Raw genomic sequence first — 11937 nt, 5'->3', positions numbered from 1 at the left:
GCTGGAAGCTTTCAGGTTGTTAGCCAGAGTCCTGATATGGCCCCACCATCTTCAAATAATTGTCATCGTAACAACCTACAGCAATCTGCTGGTCGCAGACAGCAATTCTCTGCTGCCATAGATGAATAATGTTCACATAATGTACATGGACAGTTAGCACTCTGGGGTCAGACAAAGTCTGGGGCCCCCTTTAACATAGTCCTCACTCTCTCTGAGTGCGTTAGATCGGGTTGACTAGAGAAACAATTCAAGAGACACTTATATGTGTGTAAGACAGAGCTTTATATTAAAGAGTAATTGTATGTTAGAAAATGTCCCACCCCAGTCCAGATCAAGTCCATAAGTCTGTTATTAGCCCATATGTCTGATACCAGTCTATAGATTCCTCTTCAGGCTCATGCAACACATGCAATGATGCCAAACGCAGGAAGATCACAGGCCAGTCTGTGGATCCAATGATGTTAGAAGCATCTCAGTGCTGGCAGGGTTCTCCACGTGGCTCCTCCAGCTCCAGGACTCCGGCTACCATCAGCATAGTTCCATGTGACTTGTCAACAGGAATGTGTATCAGCTCCTCATTTTTCCCCTCCCTCCCCGCTCCCCCCTCCCTTATGAACCCTTGATCATTTATAAATTATTATTTTGTCATATGTTACACTGTCTGATGTCTCCCTTCACCCACTTTTCTGTTGTCCGTCCCCAAGGGAGGAAGTTATATGTAGATCCTTGTAATCCATCCCCCCTTTCCACCCCATCCTCACTCCACCCTCCTGGTATCACTACTCCCACCACTGGTCCTGAAGGGTTCATCTGTCCTAGATTCCCTGTGTTTCCAGCTCCTATCTGTACATCCTCTGGTCTAGCCAGATTTGTAAGGTAAAATTGGGATCATGATAGTCGGGGGGGGGGGTGAGAGGAAGCATTTAGGAACTAGAGGAAAATTGTATGTTTCATCTTTGCTACACTGCACCCTGCCTTGTTCGTCTCCTCCCTGCGACCCCTCTGTAAGGGGATGTCCAATTGCCTACAGATGGGCTTTGGGTCTCCACTCCTCACTCTCCCTCATTCACAGTGATATGATTTTTTTGTTCTGATGATGCCTGATACCTGATCCCTTTGACACCTCGTGATCGCACAGGCTGGTGTGCTTCTTCCATGTGGGCTTTGTTGCTTCTGAGCTAGATGGCCACTTGTTTACCTTCAAGCCTTTAAGAATCCAGACTCTGTAGCTTTTGATAGCTGGGCACCATCAGCTTTCTTCACCACATTTGCTTATTCACCCGCTTCGTCCTCAGCAATCATGTCGGGAAGGTGAGCATCATGGAATGCTAGTTTAATAGAACAAAGTGTTCTTGCATTGAGGGAGTACTTGAGTGGAGGCTCAATGTCCATCTGCTACCTTAACACTAAACCTATAAATATATGCACATAGATCTATTTCCCCATCATCATATATAAATATATTTTCATATGTACATGCCTGTATTTAGACCTCTATAAATATCCTTTGCCTCCTAGTTCTTTCCTCTATTTCCTTTTACTTCCCTCTTGTTCCACTATCATACTCAGCCTTCATTTGGGTGTCTGTCAGTAATTCCTCTAGGTTAGATTGCCCTTGATCAGTCCCTACCAGGCCTCCTACACCCTCCTTGACACTGATTTTGGATCACTTGTTCCCTTGTTCCTGTGTTGGTTAACACCACTTCCTTTCCCCCACCTCCTCCTCTCCTATGTCCCCTGGGAACCATTGGTCCCCTTGTTTTCTCCTCCAGATTGTTTATCCTGCCTATCTTATCTAGATAACCTGCAGAGATAATATGCACAAAAACAAGACAGAGCAAAACAAAGCAGCAAAAGAAAAAACAACAACAAAAACCAATGACAAAAAAAAAGGAAAAGTCTGTAAATAATTCGAGGTCTATTTGTTGACTTTAGGAGTGTTTTCCAGTTGAGTCTGATGGGGTACCACACCCTGGCCCCAAAGTCTATTTTTAGTACTCCCTCGGGACTTCCTTGCTCTGCTCCCCTTGCTGTTCTTTTGCACCCGCTTAGTGTTTTGCCTTGGTGTGGTGGGGTCAGATGGGGTGCAATTCCCACACTGTGTCTCCAGTGTTGTCCCCTGTAGAGCTATGGGTCAGTGTAGAGTTTTGGGTCATGTCTCATAGTGGGGCTGGCCAGGTGGACCTCTGTGTGCATTGGTTGCTCTGAGCAGGGATATTCCTCAAGGCTTGGTGGGCCAGTATGTGCTCCACTCTCTCTTCCTCCCCCTTCATTTGCTCCTGTGTTATTCTGATCAGACATGTCCCTCTCCCTGAGTTGTAGCTTCAGTGCTCTCCTCTGAAGTAGATTCTTCTGGGGAAGGGTGAAGCAGCTGTCCCCATAGTTGGGATTGGGGCCAGCCCCTCATACCTCTTCACTGTTTCCCTACTCCATGCCGGCATGTTGTATTCACATCTTAGAGCACTGGGTTGAAGTTTGTTCCCTCTTTCCCTGTGGAGATATAAACAATACCCTCTCCTTGGGTGGGTTAGTACCCTATTCCCCCACTACCCATTTCTTTTTTAGTCCCTCCCTCCTTTTTAGTTGGCTACCATATGTATCCCTGGATTTAGTCTGGCCCCTGCCATATTAGCTGGACCTCACCCCAGGAATGTTTGTATACAGTAGCTTTTTCCCTATACCTCTTTTGCATTTTTTAAAGCTTACTTCAGCAGATTCATGTTGCACTTGTCCTTTTGTGGTTGGCTTACTTGCTTAGCATAATTTCCTCCAGTTCTTCCCATGCAACGATATGTTTCATATGTTCATCACTGCTTTTTATTGGTGCGTAGTACCCCATTGTATGTATGTATCACAGTTTTTAATCCATTCATCTGTTGATGGAAATTTGGGTTGTTTCCAACTCCTTGCAATTGTGAACTGTGCCGTGATGAACATTGGAGCACAGATGTCTGGCCCTGGTTTGTTCCTTGCCTCTTCTGGGTATGTGCCCAGTAGGGGGATTGCTGGGTCCTATGGTAGCTCCATTTCCAACTGTTTTAGAAATCGCTAGACCAATTTCCATAGTGGCAACCCCTGTCTTTAAGTTGAGTTTGTACCTAAGTCGGAACAGTTAGGTTCAGTTTGTAGGTCAAGTCCATCAAATGCTTGTCTTAGTCTATAGTGTAGTTTCTATGCATAAAAAATAATTTGGGAAACACTTTGAAAACTCAAACCAAACTCACTGCCATCAAAGTCGATTCCCATAGGACAGAGTAGAAGTGTCCATGTGGGTTTCTGAGACTGTAACTCTTAAAGTAAAGCCCATCTTTCTCCCTCGGAGTGGCTGGTGGCCTTCAACTGCTCACCTTGCAGTTAGAAGCCGAAGATATTACCCACTATGACATCAGCGCTCCTTTCTAGATACACTAAATTATAATAGAGTAATACAGTCATAATTATAATGCTTTGATGCATATCACTGAATACTGCTGCTTGTTATTATGAACCATTGTCTATGCTTTGAATTTCTAGTGTAATCGGTTTTATGGGTTTGGTTCACAATTGTGGGTTGTATTTGGGGCAGATATTCCTAACTTGGGGGCTGTTTGTATCGAAAACCAGTCCTTGCTGATCTCAAAGTCAAGTTTCCCTCAGCTGTGTGTATTTTATCTTGCAAACCCAACCAGCATTGCCCATTGGCTGAACCAGCAAGAGCAGAAGAACCTACGCATGCAGCCACCCAGGTCAGCTGCCGGGAACCAGAACAGCGAGGGGCAGACGGGCAGAAGCGTCTGCAGGACACATGCAGGATGTGCACAGTAGGGAAGTTCACAGTGCCACCTGTCCTCACAAACTCAGGACTGGATGTCTGCCTCGAGAACAAGACAGGGATAGAGAGTGGAGGGACACGCAGCAGCACAGTGGGCTGGAACGAGCCATTTTGGAAAGGCTTTATCTTGTTTGTCAGGGTAAGGAGTTTGGGTTTTATACTGTGTGTCAAGGGGATGGTTAATGATGTTCAGGAAAGGGATTCATATAACTAACATTTTATTTCATATTCATTGCAACACTATTCGTTAATAGTCGGAAACTGAAAACAGCCCAAATGCACATTGATAGCTTAGTGGACAAATTGCATTATGTTTACACAATGGAATATTATATGGCAGTCAAAATCATGTGCAGCCACACACAAGAACATGGATTCTTAAAAGCATTAGTCTCAAGGAAGGTACCTTAATTTGTTTCTGGATCCATAAAACTTTATGGATGCAAGTTATTTTAAAGACAATAACTATACAGTATTGTACAATTATCCTGTCTCTATAAACAATTCTTCTATTTCAACAGATAGTAAATGCTCTTGTGTGTTATGGTCTTAGGTTGGAGTCTCTGGAGAAGCAAAACCAGTAAAGCTTGTACATCCATAGAGGTTTATATAAAAAAAAATGCCTCACACAATTGTGGAGGTGAGTATGTTCCAACTCTGTGGGTCAGATGTCAGGCCGGAGGCTTCTCTTGCCTGATACACCTGCAGGGGCTAATGAAACCAAGACTAGCAGGTCAGAGGTAGGCTTCTGGCTGCAGAGGTGAATGGACCCAAGGCTGGCAGGCTGCTGATGACTCCCAGAATTGGCAAGCACTATACCAAGCGCCATTTTTAGACAATGAGTATGGAAGACCTCGGAAGAACTCATGCCTTTGGATGATGTTGTTGGTGACGGAGCTTACAAGTATCATGGACTACCAGGAGGACAAACAAATGTCTTGGAAGGACAGCCAGAATGCTCCTTAGAAGCCAGATGGAGAGACCTCACGTGCTTTGAACATGTTGTCGGGAGAGACCAGTTCCTGGAAAAAGAAATCAGCTTTCGTAGGGGCTCAGTGAAAAAAACAGAAGACTTTCAACAAAATGGATCGACATAGTGGCTGCAACAATGAGTTCAGGCAGATCAAGATTCTGAGGATGGTGCAGAGCCAGACAGCATTTCCTATGTCGTCCAGAGGGTCACTGTGAGTCAGCACTTAACAATATAACACTCATTGGGGGGAACCCCTGGGTGGCACACACAGGTAAGCATTGGGCTACTTACCAAAAGGCTGGTGGTTCAAATTCACCAGACTTGCCTTAGAAAAAAAAGTCCGGTGATTGGCTTCTGAAAAGTCACTGCCATGGAGACCCCCTTAGGGGACGCAGTTCTCCTCTGAGACACACAGGGTCACCTTGAGTCACAACTGATAGCACCATCTTTGGGGGACAGGGCGGGTGGGTGACAATGTCTTTTTAGTATGTAGAAACCGGATGACTTGAAAGGAGAGGGAAACTCCTGGATGTCTGGAAATCAGTTCTAAACCTTGAACTAAAGCGATCCTAGAGCATAGACTTGAGCCCATTTAATACACACAATGTGTGTTTCTAACACAGGGTTCCCACAAAGAATTTCCTGCAGCAGCTTAACCTGACAGCAGTTCGTCATACTGAGCACAGCTGAGAGCTTCAAGGGGCAGAGAGCCGACATGAATGGCACTGAAACGATAGGGACCCAATGGGAACCAGGTAACAGTGTCATCAAACTGCTCATGTGGAAATTCCGAAGGGATGCACGTTTGGTTCTGTGGCGTGTCAGCAAAAAAAGAAGAAAGAAAGAAAACCGAAGTAAAAACAATTCCATTTCCAAATGAGAGGCTGTTGAGTTGATTCTGACTCAAGAGTAGTGTTTTCAATGGCTTTTTATCAGTAGCCCCACCCCCCAAGCGGTTCCCCCCCCAATGGTTCTCAACCTATGGGCCGCGACCCCTTTGAGGGTGGAATGACCCTTTCACAGGGGTTGCCTAAGACCATCAAAAAACGCACACATATATTTTTAAATCATTTTATTGGGAGCTCGTACAGCTCTTATCACAATCCATACATACATCCATTGTGTGTCAAGCACATTTGTACATTTTTTGCCCTCATCATTCTCAAAATTTGCTTTCTAATTGAGCCCTGGGTATCAGCTCCTCATTTTCCCCCTTCCTCTCTGCTCTGTCCTCCCTCATGAACTCTTGATAATTTACAAATCATTATTTTTTGTCATGCCTTACACTGTCTGATGTCTCCCTTCACCCACTTTCTGTTGTCTGTCCCCCAGGGAGGAGGTTATATGTAGATACTTGTCATCAGTTCCCCCTTTTGACCCCACCTACCCTCCACCCTCCTGGTATCACCACTCTGGTCCTGAAGGGATCATCTATCTATCCTGCATTCCCTGTGTTTCCAGTTTTTACCTGTACCAGTGTACCTCCTCTGATCTAGTCGGATTTGTAAGGTAGAATTAGGATCGAGATAGTGGGGGGAAGGAAACATTTAAGAACTAGAGGAAACCCACCAAGCCTTGAGGACCATATTCCCACTCAGAGCAGCCAATCCACAGAGAAGACCATATGGCTGGCCCCACTATGAGACACAACATCCCTCACTGACCCATAGCCCTACAGGGGACAACACTGGAGTCACAGTGTGGGAATTGTGCCCGATCTGATCCTACCACATCGAGGAAAAACAATAAGGGCATGCAACAGAACAGCAAGGGGGAACAGGACAACGAAGTCCCCAAGGAATATCAAAAATAGACTTTGGGGCCAGGGCTTGGTGCTCCATCAGACTCTACTGGAAAACACTCCTAAAGGCCAACAGTCCTTGAACTAACTACAAGCTTTTCTTTCTTGTTGCTGTGTTTTGTTTTGTCATAGGCTTGTTGCTGTTGTTTTGTTTTGTGATAGGCTTGTTGCTGTTGTTTTGTTTTATTTTGTTGCTTGGTTTTACTGTCTTTTTGTGTGCATGCTATTATCTCCACACGTCTGTCTAAATAAGATAGGCTGGATGAATAATCTGGAGGAGAAAAAAATGGGGGGGGACATGGGAGAGGGGTAGGTGGGGGAAAGGAAGTGGTGTTAACAAACCCAGGAACAAGGGAACAAGTGATCCAAATCGGTGATGAGGAGGCTGTAGGAGGCCTGGTAGGGTGTGACCAAGGGTAATGTAACTGAGAGGAATTACTGAAACCCAAATGATAGTGGGACAAGAGGAAAGTAAAAGGAAAGCAAGGAAAGATCTAGGAAGTAAAGGGCATTTATAGAGGTCTAAGTAAAGGCATGTACATATGTAAATATATTTATATATGAGGATGTGGAAATAGATCTATGTGCATATATGTATAGGTTTAGTATTAAGGTAGCAGATGGACATTGGACCTCCACTCAAATACTCCCTCAATGCAAGAACACTTTGCTCTTTTAAACTGGCATTCCATGATGCTTACCTTCCCAACACAATCACTGAAGACAAAGCAGGTGAATAAGTAAATATGATGAAGAAAGCTGATGGTGTCCGGCTATCAAAAGATATAGCGTCTGGGTTCTTAAAGGCTTGAAGGTAAACAAGCGGCCATCTAGCTCAGAAGCAACAAAGCCCACATGGAAGAGCGATTACAAGGTGTTGAAGAGATCAGGTATCAGGCATCATTAGAACAAAAAATCATATCATTGTGAACAAGGGGGAGTGCAGAGTGGAGACCCAAAACCCATCTGTAGCCAATTGGACATCCCCTCACAAAAGTGTCATGGGGAGGATAGCAGCCAGTCAGGGTGCATTATAGCAATGATAAAACATACAACTTTCCTCTAGTTGCTAAATGCTTCAGCCCCCCATCCCCCCACTATCGTGATCCCCATTCTGCCTTACAAATCCGGCTAGTCCAGAGGATGTACACTGGTACAGATAGGAACTGGAAACACAGGGAATCCAGGACGGATGATCCCTTCAGGACCAGTGCTGAGAGTGGTGATACTGGGAGGGTAGAGGAAGGTGGGGTAGAAAGGGGGAACCAATTACAAGGATCTACATATAATCCCCTCCCTGGAGGACTAACAACAGAAAAGTGGGTGAAGGGAGACATCAGACAGTGTAAGATATGACCAAAAAATAATGATTTATAAATTGTCAAGGGTACATGAGGGAAGAGGGAAATGGGAGAGGGAAAACTGAGGAGCTAATGCCAGAGGCTTAAGTGGAGAGCAAATGTTTTGAAAATGATGAGGGGAATGAATGTACAAATGTGCTTTACACAATGGATGGATGTACGGATTATAAGAATTGTATGAGCCCCTAATAAAATTATTTTAAAAACAAACAAACAAAAAGCCTGTAAATAGTTCAAGATCAGCTTGTTGACCTTTAGGAGTGTTTTTCAGGTCAAGTCTGATGGGATGCCACGCCCTGGCCTCAAAGTCTATTTTTAGTACTCCCTCGGGACTTCCTTGCTCAGCTCCTTTTGCTGTTATCTTGCACACGCTTGGTGTTTTGCCTTGGTGTGGTGGGGTCTGATGGGGTGCAATTCCCACACTGTGTCTCCAGTTTTGTCCCCTGTAGGGGACATATGGTCCTCTGTGTGCATTGGCTGCTGTAAGCAGGGATGTCGTCCTCAAGGCTTAGAGGGCCAGAATATGCTCCGCTCTCTCTTCCTCCCCCTTCATTTGCTCCCATGTGCTCTGATCAGACATGTCCCTCTCCTTGAGCTGTAGCTTCAGTGCTGTCCTCTGAAGTAAATTCTTCTGGGGGGAGGGGCGGCTGTTGTCCATATAGTTGGGATTGGGGCCAGCCCCTCAGACCTCTCTACTGGTTCCCTATTTCATGTGGGTATGTTGCATTCACATATTGGGGCATGGGGTTGAAGGCTGGTCCCTCTTTCCCCATGGTGATATAAACAATACCCTCTCCTTGGGTGGGTTAGTGCCCTGTTCCCCGGCTACCCATTTCTTTAGAAAAAAACAACACATATTTTCGGTCATCATAGGAACCAAGACACTGCTCCTCTGTCTGTCTCCAGGTGAGTCCCCCCACATGCAGATATGCCCACATACAAGTACCAGGCATAAAGACTGTTACCCATGCTACACCATGCTTCAAGACAAATTTCCATTTATTTGTCATTAGAATTAAATATTTCACAATATATAATTACATACTGTTTTGTGATTAACCACTATGCTTTAATTATGTTCAATTTGTAACAATGAAAATACATCCTGCACTCTTTAACATGTCACTTGCTTGATCACAAATGCTACATACTGTGCCTGCGCACAGGCCTCCGCCTTTTCCCACCCCCTGTAGAGCCGCTCTCCCTGCGGGTCTGTGGCCATCCGAGGACGCTGCTCTTTTCCAGACGACGAGAGGGCAAAACTGATTATTGTGCTCGAAAACGCTTGGTAATCCAAGATAAAAATAAGTACAATACACCCAAATGCAGGATGATAGTTTGTGTAACCAACAGGAATATCATCTGCCAGATTGCTTATGGCCGTATAGAAGGGGATATGATTGTCTGAGCAGCTTATGCTCACGAACTTCCCAAGTATGGTTGGAAAGTTGGCCTGACCAATTATGCTGCAGCATATTGTATTGGCCTGCTGCTGGCCCACAGGCTTCTTAATAGGTTTAGCATGGCCAAAATCTATGAAGGCCAAGTGGAAGTAACTGGAGATGAATACAATGTGGAAAGCATTGATGGTCAACCTGGTACCTTCACTTATCTGGATGCAGGCCTTGCCAGGACCACCGCTGGAAATAAAGTGTTTGGGGCTCTGAAGGGTGCTGTGGACGGAGGCTTGTCTATCCCTCATAGTACCAAGCGATTCCCAGGTTATGATTCAGAAAGCAAGGAATTCAATGCAGAAGTGCATCGAAAACACATCCTGGGTCAGAATGTCGCAGACTACATGCGCTAGCTAATGGAAGATGAAGATGTTTACAAAAAACAATTTTCTCATTACATAAAGAACAACTCCTGACATGATGGAGGAGATGTACAAGGAAGCACAGGCCGCTATACGAGAGAATCCGGTCTATGAGGAAAAGCCTAAGAGAGATGTGAAAAAGAAGAGGTGAATCGTGCCAAAATGTCTCTTGCCAAGAAGAAAGATCGGGTAGCTTGGAAGAAGGCAAGCTTCCTCAGAGCTCAGGAAACAGGTTGCAGAGAGGTAAAGCAAACCATAATTTTCCATAAGGGTTTATTACATATATACAATAAACTATTTCAAGCAGCAAACAAAAAAAAGAAAATACATCCTGCATATCAGATATTTACATTGATTCCTAACAGTAGCAAGATTACAGTGATGAAGTAGCGACGAAAATCATTTTATGGTTGGGGGTCACCACAACATGAGGAACTGAATTAAAGGGGTGCGGCATTAGGGAGGTTGAGAACCACTGTTCTAGTCTGTCTCAGCCTGCAAGCGTTGCTGAAAGCTGTGAGGCATCACCACACTCTAGCACCCAGACCAGTGCTGGCTGCACCTGAGGAATGCTGCAACCAAGAGCCCTGGCCCTGTCTTAGAGCAGCCAATGACTCTTGACAGTGCTTAAAGGAAAAACAAATTGCTGCCAAGGCTGTTCTGACTCCTGAAAATCTTCGGTGAGCCCATCAGAACTGTGCTGCATAAGGTTTTTAAGGCTAGGTCAGGAGCAGAGCACCAGGTGGTTTTTCCGAGGCACTTCTTCATGGGTTGCCAGGCAATTTGGGGGCCACCTGAGGACTCCTTTTAGGTGCTTGACGTGAGGATGAAGGGTGGTGCACTGTGAGCCCCTGACAGTGGAAACAAATGCTGTAGAGCTGCACAGTCAGCTTGAATGGGCTCCCTATTATCTTCATGCAGGACTTTATTCCGTCCTCAAGCTGTAAATGCTGTCTTAAGTCTCTGCACATCTTGGCCCCAAGGACATCTCTTTTCCTTTCTTTTTTTAAAAAAAGTATGCAGTATTTATTATCTTATTCACATCACCTAAAGATCATTTCACCCACTGCTCTGTTTGGCAGCCAGTCTCTTGTCTCTTTCTTCAGCAATGGTGAGGCCGATACCTTTTCCTCTGGGAAGAGAAACCCAAAGCTTGTGGCCTTTTCCGATAACGAAAATGTTGGAAACCCTGGTGGCAAAGCTATTGCCATTGGCATCTTTGACACGAACCACATCCAAGGAGTCGGGACGTCGGTCTCTTAGTAATCACACCAATTCTTCCCAGGTTAGCACTTCTAGTTACCATGTTCCCAGTGTTGAACTTGATGAAATCAGTAATCTTTCCAGTCTCCAGATCAATCTGAATGGTGTCATTCGCCTTGATGAGGGGATCAGGATAGCAGATGGTGTGAGGATCACGAGTCATGAGGTGAGGAGTTCCTTTTGTGCTCACAAAGATCTTTCTTACTTTGTACAGCTTGTCCTTCACCTCAGGTGTAACATGATGAACAACAAAGCGACCCTTGATGTCATAGGTCAGCCGGAAATTCTCTCCCATCTTGTCAATGCAAACAACATGCATAAAATCAGCAGGGTAAGTTCTACCAGTTCGGACGATGCCATCAATCTTAATGAACGGCTGCATGCAAGTTTTGTTAACTTCATCTCCAGTGAGAGCATACGTAAGCCTGTTTCTTAAGAAAGTGATCAGCGGGAGACTCTCTCAGCTGGTGGGGACCAGTGGATGGATGAGGAGCAAAGACACCAGTTTGACCAGCATCCAATGACTTGGAGCACCTTCGCGCTTGCTTAAGAAGCTTCTCGTGCACCTGAGTCGTCTTAGGATTTCTTTTTTTACTCCAAGAATTATGTAAGGGACCTTACTTATTTAAGAAGGCACCTTACACTGGGTCTAAAAGTCACTGTCAAGGAGGACTGATTATGAATTAACCTTGGAAACTTATCGCAATCTAGAATACTTATGAGCGGGAAAACACACCCATAGGACACGGTGGGCCCGTGGGAAGCCCGAGGGGTCCCGGCCCCAGGTCCAGCTCCCTCGGGGGTCCCAGCCAGGCTAGCCTCTCTCCAACACATAGCGCGAGGCGACCGTTGACAACCGTGGGGCGAGCGTTTTGATTAAGAGAAGAATGGGCAAAGCCGCCCGGCTCGCAC

The 11937-nt window shown here is 45.3% G+C and overlaps 2 pseudogenes; one reads left to right on the top strand and one right to left on the bottom strand.

Moving 5' to 3' along the window:
- Window positions 1-5499: 5499 nt before the first annotated feature.
- Window positions 5500-10709, top strand: LOC142428685 (large ribosomal subunit protein uL18 pseudogene; annotated as a pseudogene).
- Window positions 10436-11859, bottom strand: LOC142428684 (small ribosomal subunit protein eS4, X isoform-like; annotated as a pseudogene).
- Window positions 11860-11937: the final 78 nt, after the last annotated feature.

The sequence above is a fragment of the Tenrec ecaudatus genome, chromosome 16, assembly GCF_050624435.1.
Source record: "Tenrec ecaudatus isolate mTenEca1 chromosome 16, mTenEca1.hap1, whole genome shotgun sequence".
In the NCBI taxonomy this organism is placed as follows: domain Eukaryota; kingdom Metazoa; phylum Chordata; class Mammalia; order Afrosoricida; family Tenrecidae; genus Tenrec; species Tenrec ecaudatus.
This window is presented reverse-complemented; position numbering and strand designations above follow the sequence as displayed.